The sequence below is a fragment of the Chiloscyllium plagiosum genome, unplaced genomic scaffold, assembly GCF_037043375.1.
Source record: "Chiloscyllium plagiosum isolate Xiang-an unplaced genomic scaffold, Cpla_swu_hap1 HiC_scaffold_38, whole genome shotgun sequence".
Taxonomy (NCBI): domain Eukaryota; kingdom Metazoa; phylum Chordata; class Chondrichthyes; order Orectolobiformes; family Hemiscylliidae; genus Chiloscyllium; species Chiloscyllium plagiosum.
This window is the reverse complement of record NW_028270176.1, coordinates 22,167,805-22,184,042: the sequence shown is the minus strand read 5'-3', so window position 1 is coordinate 22,184,042 and position 16,238 is coordinate 22,167,805. Positions and strand designations below refer to the sequence as shown.

At 53.1% G+C, this 16,238-nt stretch overlaps 1 protein-coding gene across 3 annotated transcripts in view; it reads left to right on the top strand.

Annotated features, from left to right (window-relative positions):
* Positions 1–16,238, top strand: part of LOC122552138 (hepatic and glial cell adhesion molecule-like) — a 79,261-nt gene that overhangs the window by 19,878 nt on the left and 43,145 nt on the right. Inside the window, exon 1 of one of the 3 annotated variants that reach the window (XM_087981023.1) lies at positions 3,411–3,666. The exons of the other annotated variants lie outside the window; for them this stretch is intronic. The gene's annotated coding sequence lies outside the window, so the exon portion shown is untranslated. Of the gene's footprint in view, positions 1–3,410; positions 3,667–16,238 lie in introns of those variants that run through there. 3 annotated transcript variants of the gene reach the window in all.

Genomic DNA, 16,238 nt, shown 5'->3' with positions numbered 1-16,238 from the left:
CAGTGCGGCACTCACTCAGCACTGACCCTTCGACAGTGCGGCACTCCCTCAGCACTGACCTTCCGACTGTGCCCACTCCCTCAGCACTGATCCTCTGACAGTGCCCACTCCCTCAGCACTGACCCTCCGACAGTGCCCACTCCCACAGCACTGACCCTCCGACAGTTTCCACTCCCTCAGCACTGACCCTCCGACTGTGCGGCACTCCCTGAGCACTGATCCTCCGACAGTGCGGCACTCACTCAGCACTGACCCTCTGACAGTGCGGCAGTCCCTCAGCACTGACCTTCCGATAGTGCCCACTCCCTCAGCACTGACCCTCCGACAGTGCCCACTCCCTCAGCACTGACTCTCTGACAGTGCCCACTCCCTCAGCACTGACCCTCCGACAGTGCCCACTCCCACAGCACTGACCCTCCGACAGTTTCCACTCCCTCAGCACTGACCCTCCGACTGTGCGGCACTCCCTCAGCACTGACCCTCCGACAGTGCCCACTCCCTCAGCACTGACTCTCTGACAGTGCCCACTCCCTCAGCACTGACCCTCCGACAGTGCCCACTCCCACAGCACTGACCCTCCGACAGTTTCCACTCCCTCAGCACTGACCCTCCGACTGTGCGGCACTCCCTGAGCACTGATCCTCCGACAGTGCGGCACTCACTCAGCACTGACCCTCTGACAGTGCGGCAGTCCCTCAGCACTGACCTTCCGATAGTGCCCACTCCCTCAGCACTGACTCTCTGACAGTGCGGCACTCCCTCAGCACTGACTCTCTGACAGTGGCCACTCCCTCAGCACTGACTCTCTGACAGTGCCCACTCCCTCAGCACTGACCCTCCGACAGTGCCCACTCCCTCAGCACTGACCCTCCGACAGTGCCCACTCCCTCAGCACTGACCCTCCGACAGTGCGGCACTCCCTCAGCACTGATCCTCCGACAGTGCGGCACTCCCTCAGCACAGACCCTCCGACAGTGCGGCACTCCCTCAGCACTGACCCTCCGACAGTGCTGCACTCCCTCAGCACTGACCCTCCGACAGTGCGGCCCTCCCTCAGCACTGACCCTACGACAGTGCGGCACTCCCTCAGCACTGACCCTCTGACAGTGCGGCTCTCCCTCAGCACTGACCCTCCAACAGTGCGGCACTCCCTCAGCACTGACCCTCTGACAGTGCGGCACTCACTCAGCACTGACCCTCCGACAGTGCGGCACTCCCTCAGCACTGACCCTTCGACAGTGTGGCACTCCCTCAGCACTGACCCTCCGATAGTGCGGCACTCCCTCAGCACTGACCCTCCGACTGTTCCCACTCCCTCAGCCTTGACCGTCCGACAGTGCCCACTCCCTCAGCACTGACCCTCCAACAGTGCGGCGCTCCCTCAGCACTGACCCTGCGACAGTGCCCACTCCCTCTGCACTGACCGTTCGACAGTGCGGCACTCCCTCAGCACTGACCCTCTGACAGTGCGGCAGTCCCTCAGCACTGACACTTTGACAGTTCACCAATCCCTCAGCACTGACCTTCCAATAGTGCCCACTCCCTCAGCACTGACCCTCCGACAGTGCGGCACTCCCTCAGCACTGACCCTTCGACAGTGTGGCACTCCCTCAGCACTGACCATCCGATAGTGCGGCACTCCCTCAGCACTGACCCTCCGATTGTTCCCACTCCCTCAGCACTGACCCTCCGACAGTGCGGCACTCCCTCAGCACTGACCCTTCGACAGTGCGGCACTCACTCAGCACTGACCCTCCGACAGTGCGGCACTCCCTCAGCACTGACCCTTCGACAGTGTGGCACTCCCTCAGCACTGACCATCCGATAGTGTGGCACTCCCTCAGCACTGACCGTCCGACAGTGCCCACTCCCTCAGCACTGACCCTCCGACAGTGCCCACTCCCTCAGCACTGACCGTCCGACAGTGCCCACTCCCTCAGCACTGACCCTCCGACAGTGCCCACTCCCTCAGCACTGACCCTCCGACAGTGCCCACTCCCTCAGCACTGACCCTCCGACAGTGCCCACTCCCTCAGCACTGACCCTCCAACAGTGCGGCACTCCCTCAGCACTGACCCTACACTGCTTTTCCAACACCACACATTTGGAGTCTGATCTCCAGCATCCGCAGTCCTCCAAAGGGAGGCTGGTTCTGATGAGAACCTCCCCGAATTGCATTAGTGAACCAGATGTGTTTCTCCCCCAACAATAGTTTCACTGTCATCATTCGACAGTGTCGAATTAATTCTAAATATTTTGACGATTTCAAATGCGACCATTTTCCGTGGTGGGATTTGAACCCGGGTTTCTGGATTAACCCTCCGCCGGTATTATCACTAGGCTATAGTCTCCATGGCAGAGGTGAGGTTAGATGCAGGGAGAATGATTCCCCTCAGTTCAGGAGTCAAGAACACAGAGGCACTGTCCCAGGGGAGAGCTATTCAGACTGAGATTTGGAAATGTGTTTTCACTGATTGGGACCTCCCTCCCACACAGAAGGACTGGTCTCTATAATATTCAAGGAAGAAACAGATCTGTGGTTAAATAGCAGAAGCAGAAAGGGGGTGAGTCAAGAATATGGCGGCTGTGGTCATATCAACGGTTCGAGACATAGAGTCCTACATCACAGAAACAGACCCTTCAGCCCATCCAGTCTGTGCTGACCCTAACCCCCAAACTAACCCAGTCCCCCCCCTGCCTGCTCCTGGCTCATCTCCCTCCAACCCTTTCCTGTCCATCTCCTTATCCAAATGCCTTTTAAACGTTGTAACTGCCCCCACACCCCCCACTTCCTCAGGAAGGTAATTCCACACACGGACCACTCTCTGGGGGAAAATAATTGCCCCTCGTGTATTTTTTAAATCTCTCTCTTCTCACCTTGAAATGTGCCACTAGTCTTAAAATTCCCCCCATCCTGGGAAAAAGACACCCACCATTCACCCTCTCTATCCCCCTCATGATTTTATAAACCTCTATAAGGTCACCCCACAACCCCCTACGCTCCGGGGAAAACAGCCCCAGCCTATCCAGCCTTTCTTTATAACTCCAACCCTCCCATTCCCGGCAACATCCTGGGAAATCTCTCCGGAACCCTCTCCAGTTTAATAATATCCTTCCTATAACAGGGTGACCAGAACTGGACACAGTATTCCAGAAGGGGCCTCACCAATGTCCTGTACAACCTCAACATGACGTCCCCAACCCCTACACTCAAAGGGCTGAGCAATGAAGGGGAGTGTGTGAAACCCCTTTGTAACCCCCCTGTCTGTGTGTGAGCACCTCATCCACAACCTAAGATACAAATCCACTTCAGTGCTGACTTTTTGTGACGCAAACTTTAAAGGATTATGTATCTGTTCCCCTCGGTCACTCGGCTCCACAACATGACCCAAGGCCCTATCGTGAATTGTATAAGCTTCTTATCAATTTGCACTTTGTAGCCAGCTCTGAAAGCACAGCTGGGCCTTATCAGTAGGTTTCAGTTCCCCCACAAGACGCAGAGTCACATTTGGGACTTCCATCAGCGAAACCAAAAGGGAACATTTCTTTTCTTTTCGCTCTCTCGTGTTGCGTTCATCATTTTTCATCGTCAAGTCTGCCGGGAGACCTTTACCGTCCCCGTGCCACCCAGCCCAGGTTCCCAGAGTGGCCTCCTTGCTAGGTCCAGTGAGTATTCATGAAACAGGTCGCGCCAGAAAAGCGTCGGTGAAAATGCAGTGAATGCCTCGGGTTTCAAGTGCAGCCTCCACACCACAGAGGGACAGCAAGGCCAGATGGGAAATTGGGAGGGAGAGCCCCGTGTCTGAGGGGGGCACATGCTCCTTTCGGAGGTGGTTCAGAGGAGGTGTATCAGAACAATCCCGGGCATTGTCACGTGAGGAGCAGTTGAGGACTCTTGGGTCAGTACACACAGAGTCCTTACAGTGTGGAAGCAGGCCATTCAGCCCATTGAGACCACACTGACCCTTTGAAGGGCATCCCATACAGTCTCACCACATTCCTGCGAACATGCATTTCCCATGGCCAATCCACCCTAACCTGCACATCCCTGGGCAGTATGGGACAATTTCCCATGGCCAATCCACCCTAACCTGTACATGACTGGGCACTATGGGACAATTTCCCATGGCCAATCCACCCTAACCTGCACATCCCTGGACACTATGGGACAATTTCCCATGGCCAATCCACCCTAACCTGCACATCATTGGGCACTATGGGACAATTCCCCATGGCCAATCCACCCTAACCTGCACATCCCTGGGCACTATGGGACAATTCCCCATGGCCAATCCACCCTAACCTGCACATCCCTGGGCACTATGGGACAATTCCCCATGGCCAATCCACCCTAACCTGCACATCCCTGGGCACTATGGGACAATTTCCCGTGGCCAATCCACCCTAACCTGCACATCCCTGGACACTATGGGACAATTCCCCATGGCCAATCCATCCTAACCTGCACATCCCTGGGCACTATGGGACAATTTCCCATGGCCAATCCACCCTAATCTTTGGACAGTGTGTGGAAACTGGAGCACCAGGTGGAAACCCACGCAGACACGGGGAGAATTTGCAAACACCACGCATACAGTCCACCGAGGGTGGGAACGAACCTGGGGCCCCTGATGCTGTGAGGTAGCAGTGCTAACCACTGAGTCACCGTGCCACCGTAAGGCCTGTGGGACCTCTTCAGATGCAGAGGGATCTGGGTGTCCGAATCAGTGAAGGTTGAGGTGCAGGTCATTGGGAAATCCGACAGAACATAGAACACTGACAGAAATTGCTGGAGAAACTCAGTGGATGCGAGAGGTAGAGGTGATTCTTCTGGTCCAGAGAGCTTCCTGCAGTTCCATACCCAAAACCTTAACTTCGTTTCTCTCTCCCTCTCTCTCTCTCCCTCTCTCTGCTGATGCTGCCAAACCTGCTGAGTTTCTCCAGCAATTTCCTCTCTCTGCCTCAGTTTTCTTTTGTTGAAGAAATATAATGTTTATCATGAGGGGAATCGAATACAAGTGCAGGGAGGTCACGCTACAGTGAGAGAGGGCATTGGTGAGAGTGTGTGTGGAGTACAGGATACAGGACTGGACAGTGCACTGACAGCAGGGCGTTAATGCACTGGATGCAGCTCAGGGAAGGTTTAATGGACTGGGATGAGTGGGTAGCCGAATGGGGAAAGGCCGGACAGACTGGGACTGTATCCCCTGGAGTTTAGAGGGGTCAGAGGTGACTTTATTGGAACAGGTACGTTCCTGAGGTGGACCTGGATGTGGGAAGGATGTTTCCACTGGCTGAGAGAACCTAGAACCAGAGAGGGGTCATTGTTTAAAAATAAAGGGGTCACCCATTTCAAACACAGATGAGGAAACACTTATTTTCTCTCAGCGGATTGTGGGTTTTCGAGATTCCCTTCCACAAAAGAAACAGAGGATGCAGGATTGCTACATTTTTTCTGAAGGCCGAGGGAGATAGATTCTCGACGACTAAGGGGATGGAAGATTATGGAGGCGGTGGGAGATGCAGGGGCATTACTGGTGGGAGTCGGTGGGGGGTCTGGGTAGGCTTACAGAGGGAAGAGCCACAATCTGACAGGCTTTGATCTTACTCAATGGAGGAGCAGTCTTGTGGGGCCAGCAATAGACTCACACGGCCCTCCAATCCATCCTCACCAGGAATGAGTGCACACTAGCCCGACCTACCCGGGGTATTTTGGCCAATGGAAGATGCCATCTGAGATGCTGTGAGTGCGATGATCACGAGGCGGATGCAATGGCTCTTAGTTTTTCCCTCTCGCAGCCTCAAGGCATCCCCCCCCCCCGGCCAGTGGGCGCCACGTGAATGCAGGACGTTTTCTTTGGTTGAGCATCAGAGTAAGTCGGGGCTTGTCAGAGTGGCCTTTGCCCGAGAAAGAGCTCCGGGCCCGAGGAGAATGAAGGATCGCTCATGGGGCACCGGGTTCTGGAGCTGCAACACCAAGCTCACTATCTCAGGATGTGGCTTCAGTGCCCATCAGTGGGATACACTCAAGAGGCAGCTGGATGTAGCGCTGGGGGGGGGGCGAATGGGGTCAAAGGTCAAAGGAAAGCAGAATTAGGCTATTGAGTTGGACGATCAGCCACACTGGTGATGAATGGCAGAGCAGGGTGGAAGGGCTGAATGGCCTCCCCTTGTTCCTATCCCCTTCTATGTTTCCATCAACTTTGAATTCGATTAAAAATCTGGAACGAATATTCCATCAGCCACTGGCATAAAAACCCAACGGTGTTCACTGTGGGAAGGACATCTGCCAACCTCACTTGACCTGGACTACATGTGACTCCAGACCCATTGCTCAAGAATGTATGGGCTCTTAGCTGCCCTCTGAAATGGCACTGCCCCGTCACACAGGGCAAGGGGCAGTTAAGAATGCATGCAGACCTCCTTGCCTGGGCCCAGTATTTATTGCCCCATTACCCTACTTGGGAAACTGGGGGTGAGCTGCTTTCTTGACCCGCTGCAGTCCATGTGCTGTAGACTAGACCCACAATGTCCCTGAGGGAGGGAATCCCAGGATTCTGACCTAGGAAGGAACGGCCGATAGATTTCCAAGTCGGGATGGTGAGGGGCTCGGAGGGAACTTGCAAGGGGGGATGGAGGGGGGGGGGGGGGGGGCGCGGGGGGTGTTCCCATGTACCTGCTGCCCCTTGTCCTTCTGGATGGAAGTGGCCGTGGGTTTGGAAGGTGCTGCCTGAGGATCTTCAGTGAGTTTCTGCAGTGCAGCTTGTAGCTGGTACACACTGCTGTTACTGAGCGTCGGTGGGGGGAGGGAGGGGATGGTACACACTGCTGTCACTGAGCGTCGGTGGGGGGAGGAGGGGATGGTACACACTGCTGTTACTGAGCGTCGGTGGGGGGAGGGAGGGGATGGTACACACTGCTGTTACTGAGCGTCGGTGGGGGGGGAGCGAGGGGATGTTTGTGGGTGTGGGGGCTGCTTTGTCCCTGGATGGTTTCGAGCTTCTCGAGTGTTGTTGGAGCTGCCCCCATCCACGGGCAAGTGGGGAGTATTCCCTCACCCTCCTGCCTTGGGCCTTGTCGATGGTGGGACAGGCTTTGCGGGGGGGGTCAGGAGGGGAGTTACTCGCTGCAGGATTCCCAGCCTCTGACCTGCTCTTGGAGCCGCTGTGTTTATGTGGTGGGTCCAGTTGAGTTTCTGGTCAATGGTAACCCCCCAGGAATATGATCGTGAAGGATTCAGTGATGGGAATACCATGGAACGTCAAGGGAGCAGTGGCTAGATCATCTCTTGTTGGAGATAGCAACTCCCAGGATGTTGATAGTGGGGAGGAGTTCAGTGACGGTAACAACATTGAGTGTCAAAGGTTGGTGGTTAGATTGACTCTAGTTGGTCATAGCCTGGCAGCTGTGTGGCACAAATGTTACATGCCCCATGTCAGGCCAAGCCTGGATATTGTCCAGATCTTGCTGTATTTGGACACGGACTGCTTCATTATCTGAGGAGGCGTGAGTTGTGCTGAACACTGTGCAATCATCAGGGAGATCTGGTCTTATTATGGGACAAGGTCCTGAAGGTTATGATGAAGCAGCTGAAAATAGTTGGATCTTGTTTTCATGAAATTTGTTGTGAGTCAGATCCAGACCCAGATTGAGTGATGACAACAGGGAAAGGTCACAAGGGGGTTTGGTGGGTGTTTACCATTATCTGCCTGCTGCACGGGTATTTGACAGAGCTCAGAATAGTATTGGTCTGTGGGAACTGGGAACTGAGATGCTGTCCACGGGAGTAATCACTAAACCCACTGTGTTAGTGCAGTGTGCAAAATCACCAAGCAAACCAAACTTCACATCAGTGTACATGGACGTGGTGCTGTGGGTCTCTGTGTATGGGTGAGAGTGTGTGTGTGTGTCGGCGTGTGTGAGAGTGTGTGTGTGTGAGTGTCTGTGTGTGTGCGTGTGGGGATGTGTGTCTGTGTGTCTCTGAGTGTGTGTGTTCTTTTTGTGTCTGTGTGTGTTAGTGTGTCTGTGTGTTTGTGTGTGTCTGTCTGTCTGCATGTGACTATGTGTGTCTGTGTGTTTGTGTCTGTGTGTGCGTGTCTGTGTGCCTGTGAGTGTGTGTTTGTGTGTGTGTGTTTGTGTGTATGTCTGTCTGTGTGTGTGTGCATGTGTGTGTATGTGTGTGGGTGTGGGTGTGTGTGTGCTTGTGCATGTGAGTGTGTTTGTGTGGATGTGTGTGTCTGTGTGTCTGTCTCTGTGTACGTGGTTATGTGTGTGTGTCTGTCCGTGTGTGTGTGTGCGTGGGGGTGTGAGCGTGTTTGTGCGTGTGTCTCTTTGTGTCTGTGAGTATCTGTGTCTGTGTGTGTGTATCTGTGTGTGCGTGTCTGTGTGCCTGTGAGTGCATGTCTGTGTGTGTGTGTTTGTGTGTATGTCTGTGTGTGTGTGTGTGCATGTGTGTGTATGTGTGTGGGTGTGGGTGTGGGTGTGTGTGTGCTTGTGCATGTGAGTGTGTTTGTGTGGATGTGTGTGTCTGTGTGTGTGAGTGTGGGTGTGTGTGACAATGTGGGTGTATATGTGTGTGTGAGCATGTCAGTGTGGGTGTGTGTATGAGTGTTTATGCGTGTGTGTGCGTGTGAGTGTGTTTGCATGGGTGTGTGTGAGTGTGTGTGCGAGCGAGCGTGTTGGTGTGAGTGTGCCTGTGTGTGTGTGTAGGGGGTGTGTGCATGTGGGGTGTGGGGGGGTGTCGTTGTGTGTGTCGGTGCATGTGAGTGCGTTTGTGTGTGTGTAAGTGTGAGTGTGTGTGTGTGTGAGTGTGTGTGTGAGAGAGAGCGTGTGTATGTGCATGTGAGTGTTGTCGGTGTGTGTGTGGGTGTGTGTTTGAGTGTGTGTGAGTGTGTGTGTGAGCAAGCGTGTTGATGTGTGTGTGTGAGTGCATGTGTGAGTGTGTGTGTGTGAGTGTGTCAGTGTGTGTGTGTGAGTGTGTGGGCAGGAGTGTGTGAGTGTGTGTGTAAGTGTGTGTGTGTGTGTCTGTGTGTGTGTGCGAGTGTGTGTGTGAGTGCGTGTGTGTTTGTGAGAGTGTGTGTGAGTGTGTGTGTGTAAGTGTGTACGCGTGTGTGTGTCAGTGTGGGAGTGTGTGTGTGTGAGTGTTTGTGTGTGTGTGAGTGTGTGTGTGTGTGTGAGTGTGAGTGTGTGTGTGTGTGAGTGTGTGTGTGGGAGTGTGTGTGTGTGTGGGAGTGTGTGTGTGTGAGTGTGTGTGTGTGAGTGTGTGTGTGAGTGTGTGTATGTATGTGTGGGAGTGTGTGTGTGTGAGTGTGTGTTTGTGAGAGTGTGTGTGAGTGTGTGTGTGTAAGTGTGTACGCGTGTGTGTGTCAGTGTGTGTGTGTGTGTGTGTGAGTGTGTGTGTGTGTGAGTGTGTGAGTGTGTGTGTGTGAGTGTGTGTGGGAGTGTGTGTGTGTGTGAGAGTGTGTGTGTGAGTGTGTGTGTATGTATGTGTGTGAGTGTGTGTTTGTGAGAGTGTGTGTGAGTGTGTGTGTGTAAGTGTGTACGCGTGTGTGTGTCAGTGTGGGTGTGTGTGTGTGAGTGTGTGTGTGTGTGTGAGTGTGAGTGTGTGTGTGAGTGTGTGTGTGGGAGTGTGTGTGTGAGTGTGTGTATGTGTGAGTGTGTGTGTGTGTGTGTGAGTGTGTGTGTGTGAGTGTGTGTGTGTGAGTTTGTGAGAGTGTGTGTGAGTGTGTGTGTGTAAGTGTGTGCGCGTGTGTGTGTCAGTGTGTGTGTGAGTGTGAGTGTATGTGTGTGAGTGCGAGTGTGTGTGTGTGGGAGTGTGTGTGTGTGAGTGTGTGTGTGTGAGTGTGAGTGTGTGTGTGAGTGTGAGTGTGTGTGTGGGAGTGTGTGTGTGTGTGAGTGTGTGTGTGTGTGTGTGAGTGTGTGTGTGGGAGTGTGTGTGTGTGAGTGTGTGTATGTGTGAGTGTGAGTGTGTGTGAGTGTGTGTGTGAGTGTGTGTGTGTGAGTGTGTGTGTGTGTTTGTGAGAGTGTGTGTGAGTGTGTGTGTGTAAGTGTGTGCGCGTGTGTGTGTCAGTGTGGGTGTGTGTGAGTGTGTGTGTGTGAGTGTGAGTGTGTGTGTGGGAGTGTGTGTGTGTGGGAGTGTGTGTGTGTGAGTGTGTGTGTGTGTGAGTGTGAGTGTGTGTGTGGGAGTGTGTGTGTGTGTGTGAGTGTGAGTGTGTGTGTGTGTGGGAGTGTGTGTGTGAGTGTGTGTATGTGTGAGTGTGTGTGTGTGTGTGTGAGTGTGTGTGTGTGAGTGTGTGTGTGTGAGTTTGTGAGAGTGTGTGTGAGTGTGTGTGTGTAAGTGTGTGCGCGTGTGTGTGTCAGTGTGTGTGTGAGTGTGAGTGTATGTGTGTGAGTGCGAGTGTGTGTGTGTGGGAGTGTGTGTGTGTGAGTGTGTGTGTGTGAGTGTGAGTGTGTGTGTGAGTGTGAGTGTGTGTGTGGGAGTGTGTGTGTGTGTGAGTGTGTGTGTGTGTGTGTGAGTGTGTGTGTGGGAGTGTGTGTGTGTGAGTGTGTGTATGTGTGAGTGTGAGTGTGTGTGAGTGTGTGTGTGAGTGTGTGTGTGTGAGTGTGTGTGTGTGTTTGTGAGAGTGTGTGTGAGTGTGTGTGTGTAAGTGTGTGCGCGTGTGTGTGTCAGTGTGGGTGTGTGTGAGTGTGTGTGTGTGAGTGTGAGTGTGTGTGTGGGAGTGTGTGTGTGTGGGAGTGTGTGTGTGTGAGTGTGTGTGTGTGTGAGTGTGAGTGTGTGTGTGGGAGTGTGTGTGTGTGTGTGAGTGTGAGTGTGTGTGTGTGTGGGAGTGTGTGTGGGAGTGTGTGTGTGTGTGTGTGAGTGTGTGTGTGAGTGTGTGTGTGAGTGTGAGTGTGTGTGTGAGTGTTTGTGTGTGTGTGTGTGAGTGTGTGTGTGAGTGTGAGTGTATGTGTGTGTGTGAGTGTGTGTGTGTGTGAGTGTGTGTGAGTGTGTGTGAATGTGTGTGTGTGTGAGTGTGTGTGAGTGTGAGTGTATGTGTGTGCATGTGTGAGTGTCTGTGTGTGGGAGTGTGTGTGTGAGTGCGTGTGTGTGAGTGCGTGTGTGTGAGTGCGTGTGTGTGAGTGTGTGTGTGTGTGTGTGAATGTGTGTGTGTGTGAATGTGTGCGTGTGTGTGTGTGAGTGTGTGTGAGTGTGTGTGTGAGTGTTTGTGTGTGTGTGTGAGTGTGTGTGTGAGTGTGAGTGTATGTGTGTGTGTGGGAGTGTGTGTGTGTGTGTGTGTGTGTGAGGATGTGTGTGATTGTGTGTGTGAGTGTGTGTGTGTGAGTGTGTGTGAGTGTGTGAGTGTGAGTGCATGTGTGAGTGTGTGAGTGTGAGTATATGTGTGTGTATGTGAGTGTGAGTGTATGTGTGTGTGTGTGTGTGTTGCGCATCATGGAATCACCAATGCTGTCTAGCAGAGGGAGGCCATCCATCCCCTCAGTTCTGTGCTATCTCCTTCACAGAGCCTTCCAGTCATTCCCACTCCCATCAAGATCGGAATCGGAATAAAGATGGGAATTAAAATATTGACAGCGGCTGACATCCGCAGAACCACCTTCCCCATTCCTCCCCCCAGCATCACTCCCATCCCTGGTGCCGATCCCCTGTCTCGATCAGGCTTGGCCTGCTTGTGACTCCAGGCCCACAGCAACTGTTAGACCTGAACTAGCCCTGGACTGGGGTAATTAGGGACAACAGGCAACTAAAGCAGGTATCATTCACAACTGCCACCACTGAAAGACCATCACCGATGGCTGCCTGAGGGGATTTAACTCCCGGCTGAGGGTTACCAATAACTTCACACGACCTTGGGTTCGGAGAAGTGAGAAGGTGTCTTCCCCCGGCCCCCTGGGAATCATTTGGATTTCAAAAGAGAGCTTGGAAAGCCCCTCCCCCATTGCCAACTGCTGAGATTGAGTTTACTCGAATGATGATCACTTGGGTCAGTGGGAGATCCAGGAATTGGCGTAAAAGGCACCGATGAAAGTGATACTCAGCAAGAGGAACCAGCAATTTACAGCGAAACTGTGGAGGGGAACCCAATCAAGAGCGACATTGCTGTGTGGGACACGGCGGGAAACTTGTGTACTTACGGTCTTCAAAGTCCCCACGTGTGGGATTCCACACCAGTACACCAGGCCGTGTATCTCAGGAGGGATGTGCTGACGTTAGAGGGGAGACCACAGGAGGTTCAGACAGTCCTGAAAGTGTGGAAACAGGCCCTTTAGACCAGCAAGTCCACACCAACCCTCCGAGGAGTAACCCACCAAGGCCCATTCCCCTATTACTCTACATTTACCCCTGACTAATGCACCTAACCTGCACATCCCTGGGCACTATGGGACAATTTCCCATGGCCAGTCCACCCTAACCTGCACATCCCTGGGCACTATGGGACAATTTCCCATGGCCAGTCCACCCTAACCTGCACATCCCTGGGCACTATGGGACAATTTCCCATGGCCAATTCACCCTAACCTGCACATCCCTGGGAACTATGGGACAATTTCCCATGGCCAATCCACCCTAACCTGCACATCCCTGGGCACTATGGGACAATTTCCCATGGCCAATCCACCCTAACCTGCACATCCCTGGACACTATGGGACAATTTCCCATGGCCAATCCACCCTAACCTGCACATCCCTGGGCACTATGGGACAATTTCCCATGGCCAATCCACCCTAACCTGCACATCCCTGGACACTATGGGACAATTCCCCATGGCCAATCCACCCTAACCTGCACATCCCTGGACACTATGGGACAATTTCCCATGGCCAATCCACCCTAACTGGCACATCTTTGGACTGTGGGAGGAAACCGGAGCACCCAGAGGAAACCCAAGCAGACACGGGAAGAATTTGCAAACTCCACACAGAGAGCCACGCGAGGGCGGGATCGAACCCCGGGTCCCTGGTGTTAAGAGGCAGCAGTGCTAACCACTGAGCCACCGCGCCACCAAGGCCATTCACAAGAACAGCCCTGAGGTTGAACCAGTTTAAGACTCTGTGTCTGTACTCAGTGGTGTTTAGGAGGACTTGGGGGTGATCTGACTGAATACTGAGAGACCGGGATAGAGTGGACATGGAGAAGATGTCTCTATGAGAGGAAAGGGGTGACAAGTGACAGATGGAGTTTAATTTGGATAAATGTGAGGTGTTGCATTTTGGTAAAACACACAGGGACAGGGCTTATACAGTTAATGGTGGGGCCCTGGGTGGTGCTGTAGAACAGAGTGTCCTAGGGGTTCAGGGACATAATCCTTTGGAGTTTGTGTCACATGCAGACAGGGGGGTTACAAAGGGGTTTCACACACTCCCCTTCATTGCTCAGCCCTTTGAGTGTAGGAGTTGGGGACGTCATGTTGGGGTTGTACAGGACATTGGTGAGGCCCCTTCTGGAATACTGTGTCCAGTTCTGGTCTCCCTGTTATAGGAAGGATATTATTAAACTGGAGAGGGTTCCGGAGAGATTTCCCAGGATGTTGCCGGGAATGGGAGGGTTGGAGTTATAAAGAAAGGCTGGATAGGCTGGGACTGTTTTCCCTGGAGCGTCGGAGGCTGAGGGGTGACCTTATAGAGGTTTATAAAATCATGAGGGGGATAGAGACGGTGAATGGTGGGTGTCAATTCCCCAGGGTGGTGGTGTGGGAGGGGGGGGGGGGGGTTTGAAGACCATGGGGCACAAGAGAGGAGAGAGATTTTAAAAAGACACGAGGGGCAACTGTTTTCCCCAGAGGGTGGTCAGTGTGTGGAATTACCTTCCTGAGGAAGTGGGGGGGACAGTTACAACGTTTAAAAGGGATTTGGATAAGGACATGGACAGGAAAGGGTTGGAGGGAGATGGGCCAGGAGCAGGCAGCTGGGGGACTGGGTTAGTTTGGGGTTTGGGTCAGCATGGACTGGGTGGGCTGAAGGGTCTGTGTCCGTTCTGTGGGACAGTGAGGAGGAGAGGCCAGGACCTAAGGGCACAGCCTCCCAGGTAAGGGACGACCCTTTAGAACTGAGCTGAGGAGGAATTTCTTCAGTCGGAGGGTGGGAAATCTGTGGGATTCATTTTCACAGAGGGCTGTGGGGGACACGTCACTGAGTGTGTTGAAGGCAGAGACAGAGGTTCCTGATTAGTGACGGGCGCAGGGTTACAGGGAGAAGGCAGGAGAATGGAGTTGAGAAACAATGTCAGTCATGATTGAATGGTGGAGCAGACTAGATGGGTCAAATGGCCTTATTCTGCTTATCTAATGGCCTTCCGGACACCAAAGGCTGGAAGCCTCTCTCATGCTGCGTGTAGGCCAGACGGGATAAGGATTGTGGATTCCTTCCCTAAGGGGCATTAGTGAACTGGATAGGTTTTCCCTGACAGAATCACGATTTCCGATTTTTCCTGCTTTCCATCCCAGCCTGCGCTGTGTTGGGATTCGAACCTGGGGCCCCATAACCATGGGCTGAGCTTCCTGGATGAATAATCCCACAACAATGTTATAGGGCCATCTCACACGGCCCTGAGGTGACTGACTACACTCAGACTGATCTCCCCTTCCTCGGTAAGCACCACACTCCCAGAGAGTGTTGGATCAGGGGACAGTGTAGAGGGAGCTTTGCTCTGTATCTAACCCCGTGCTGTCCTTGTCCCTGGGAGTGTTTGATGGGGGACAGTGTAGAGGGAGCTTTGCTCTGTATCTAACCCCATACTGTCCCTGTCCCTGGGAGTGTTTGATGGGGGGACTGTGTCGAAGGAGCTTTACTCTGTATCTAACCTCATGCTGTCCCTGTCCCTGGGATAGGGGGACAGTGTAGAGGGAGCTTTACTCTGTATCTAACCCCGTGCTGTCCCTGTCCCTGGGAGTGTTTGATGGGGGGGACAGTGTAGAGGGAGCTTTACTCTGTATCTAACCCCGTGCTGTCCCTGTCCCTGGGAGTGTTTGATGGGGGGGACAGTGTAGAGGGAGCTTTACTCTGTATCTAACCCCGTGCTGTCCCTGTCCCTGGGAGTGTTTGATGGGGGGACAGTGTAGAGGGAGCTTTACTCTGTATCTAACCCCGTGCTGTCCCTGTCCCTGGGAGTGTTTGATGGGGGACAGTGTAGATGGAGCTTTTCCATCACTGCGGTGTGGCAGCTTGTGTATGTGGAAGTGGAGGTTTGATTTGTAATCTTGTTGTGATGGGCTGTGTGAGTCAGTGAGATGTGGTTTGAGGTGACGCCAGGGTTTCTTGAGCCAGCACCATAGGCTTGGGTTTGTGGTTGGACCAGATGTTTCTAATGCAGGGCAGGCTCTGTTCCATTTGTATACCCACCGGATTCCACATCGTTTGTGCCCCATCCCCTTTCTCACAAACTCCCTCCCTCCCGGTGAGTGTTAACCCTGCTTGCTGCTGGGATGCCTGAATCTCAGGTTGTGACGATTCGACCATGACATTCTCCATCAAATCACACTTCTGTTGTGAGGCCATTCAACCCATCTTGCTCATGCTGGCTCCTTCACAGAGCTTTTTGGTTTCTCCCCACTCCCCAACAGACCTTCTGCGACCCCAATAGTCCTGATGGTGTGTCTCCCATTGGAAGATGGTCTTCCTGACAATGGGTCCCATTGGACAGCGGTCTTCCTGACAGTGTCTCCCATTGGAAGATGGTCTTCCTGACAGTGTCTCCCATTGGATGGCAGTCTTCCTGACAGTGTCTCCCATTGGAAGATGGTCTTCCTGACAGTGTCTCCCATTGGACAGTGGTTTTCCTGACTGTCTCCCATTGGACAGTGTTCCTGACAGTGTCTCCCATTGGATGACGGTCTTCCTGATAGTGTCTCCCATTGGCAGATAGTCTTCCTGACAGTGTCTCCCATCGGACTGTGGTCTTCCTGACAGTATCCCCCATAGATAGATAGATCGATTGATCAATAGATAGATAGGTAGATAGATAGATAAATAGATAGATAGATAATTTACTTGGTGAAAAATCCTCACAGGGTCAGGGGTTGCGTTGTGGTCAATGAGACACAGAAGTGTCTACAATTGACAATGTGGTCACAGGGAACCAATGAGCAAGGTAGAGACCAATGGAATCATTGCTCAATCACGATCACGATCACGTTCAGGTGCAGACGGCTGCATTACATTGCACAGTGTAAGCTTATCCTCTTCACCTCTGGTCAGGCTGAGAAACACCCACAGACTGAAAGCTCCGAGATGAGACCCAGGTTTA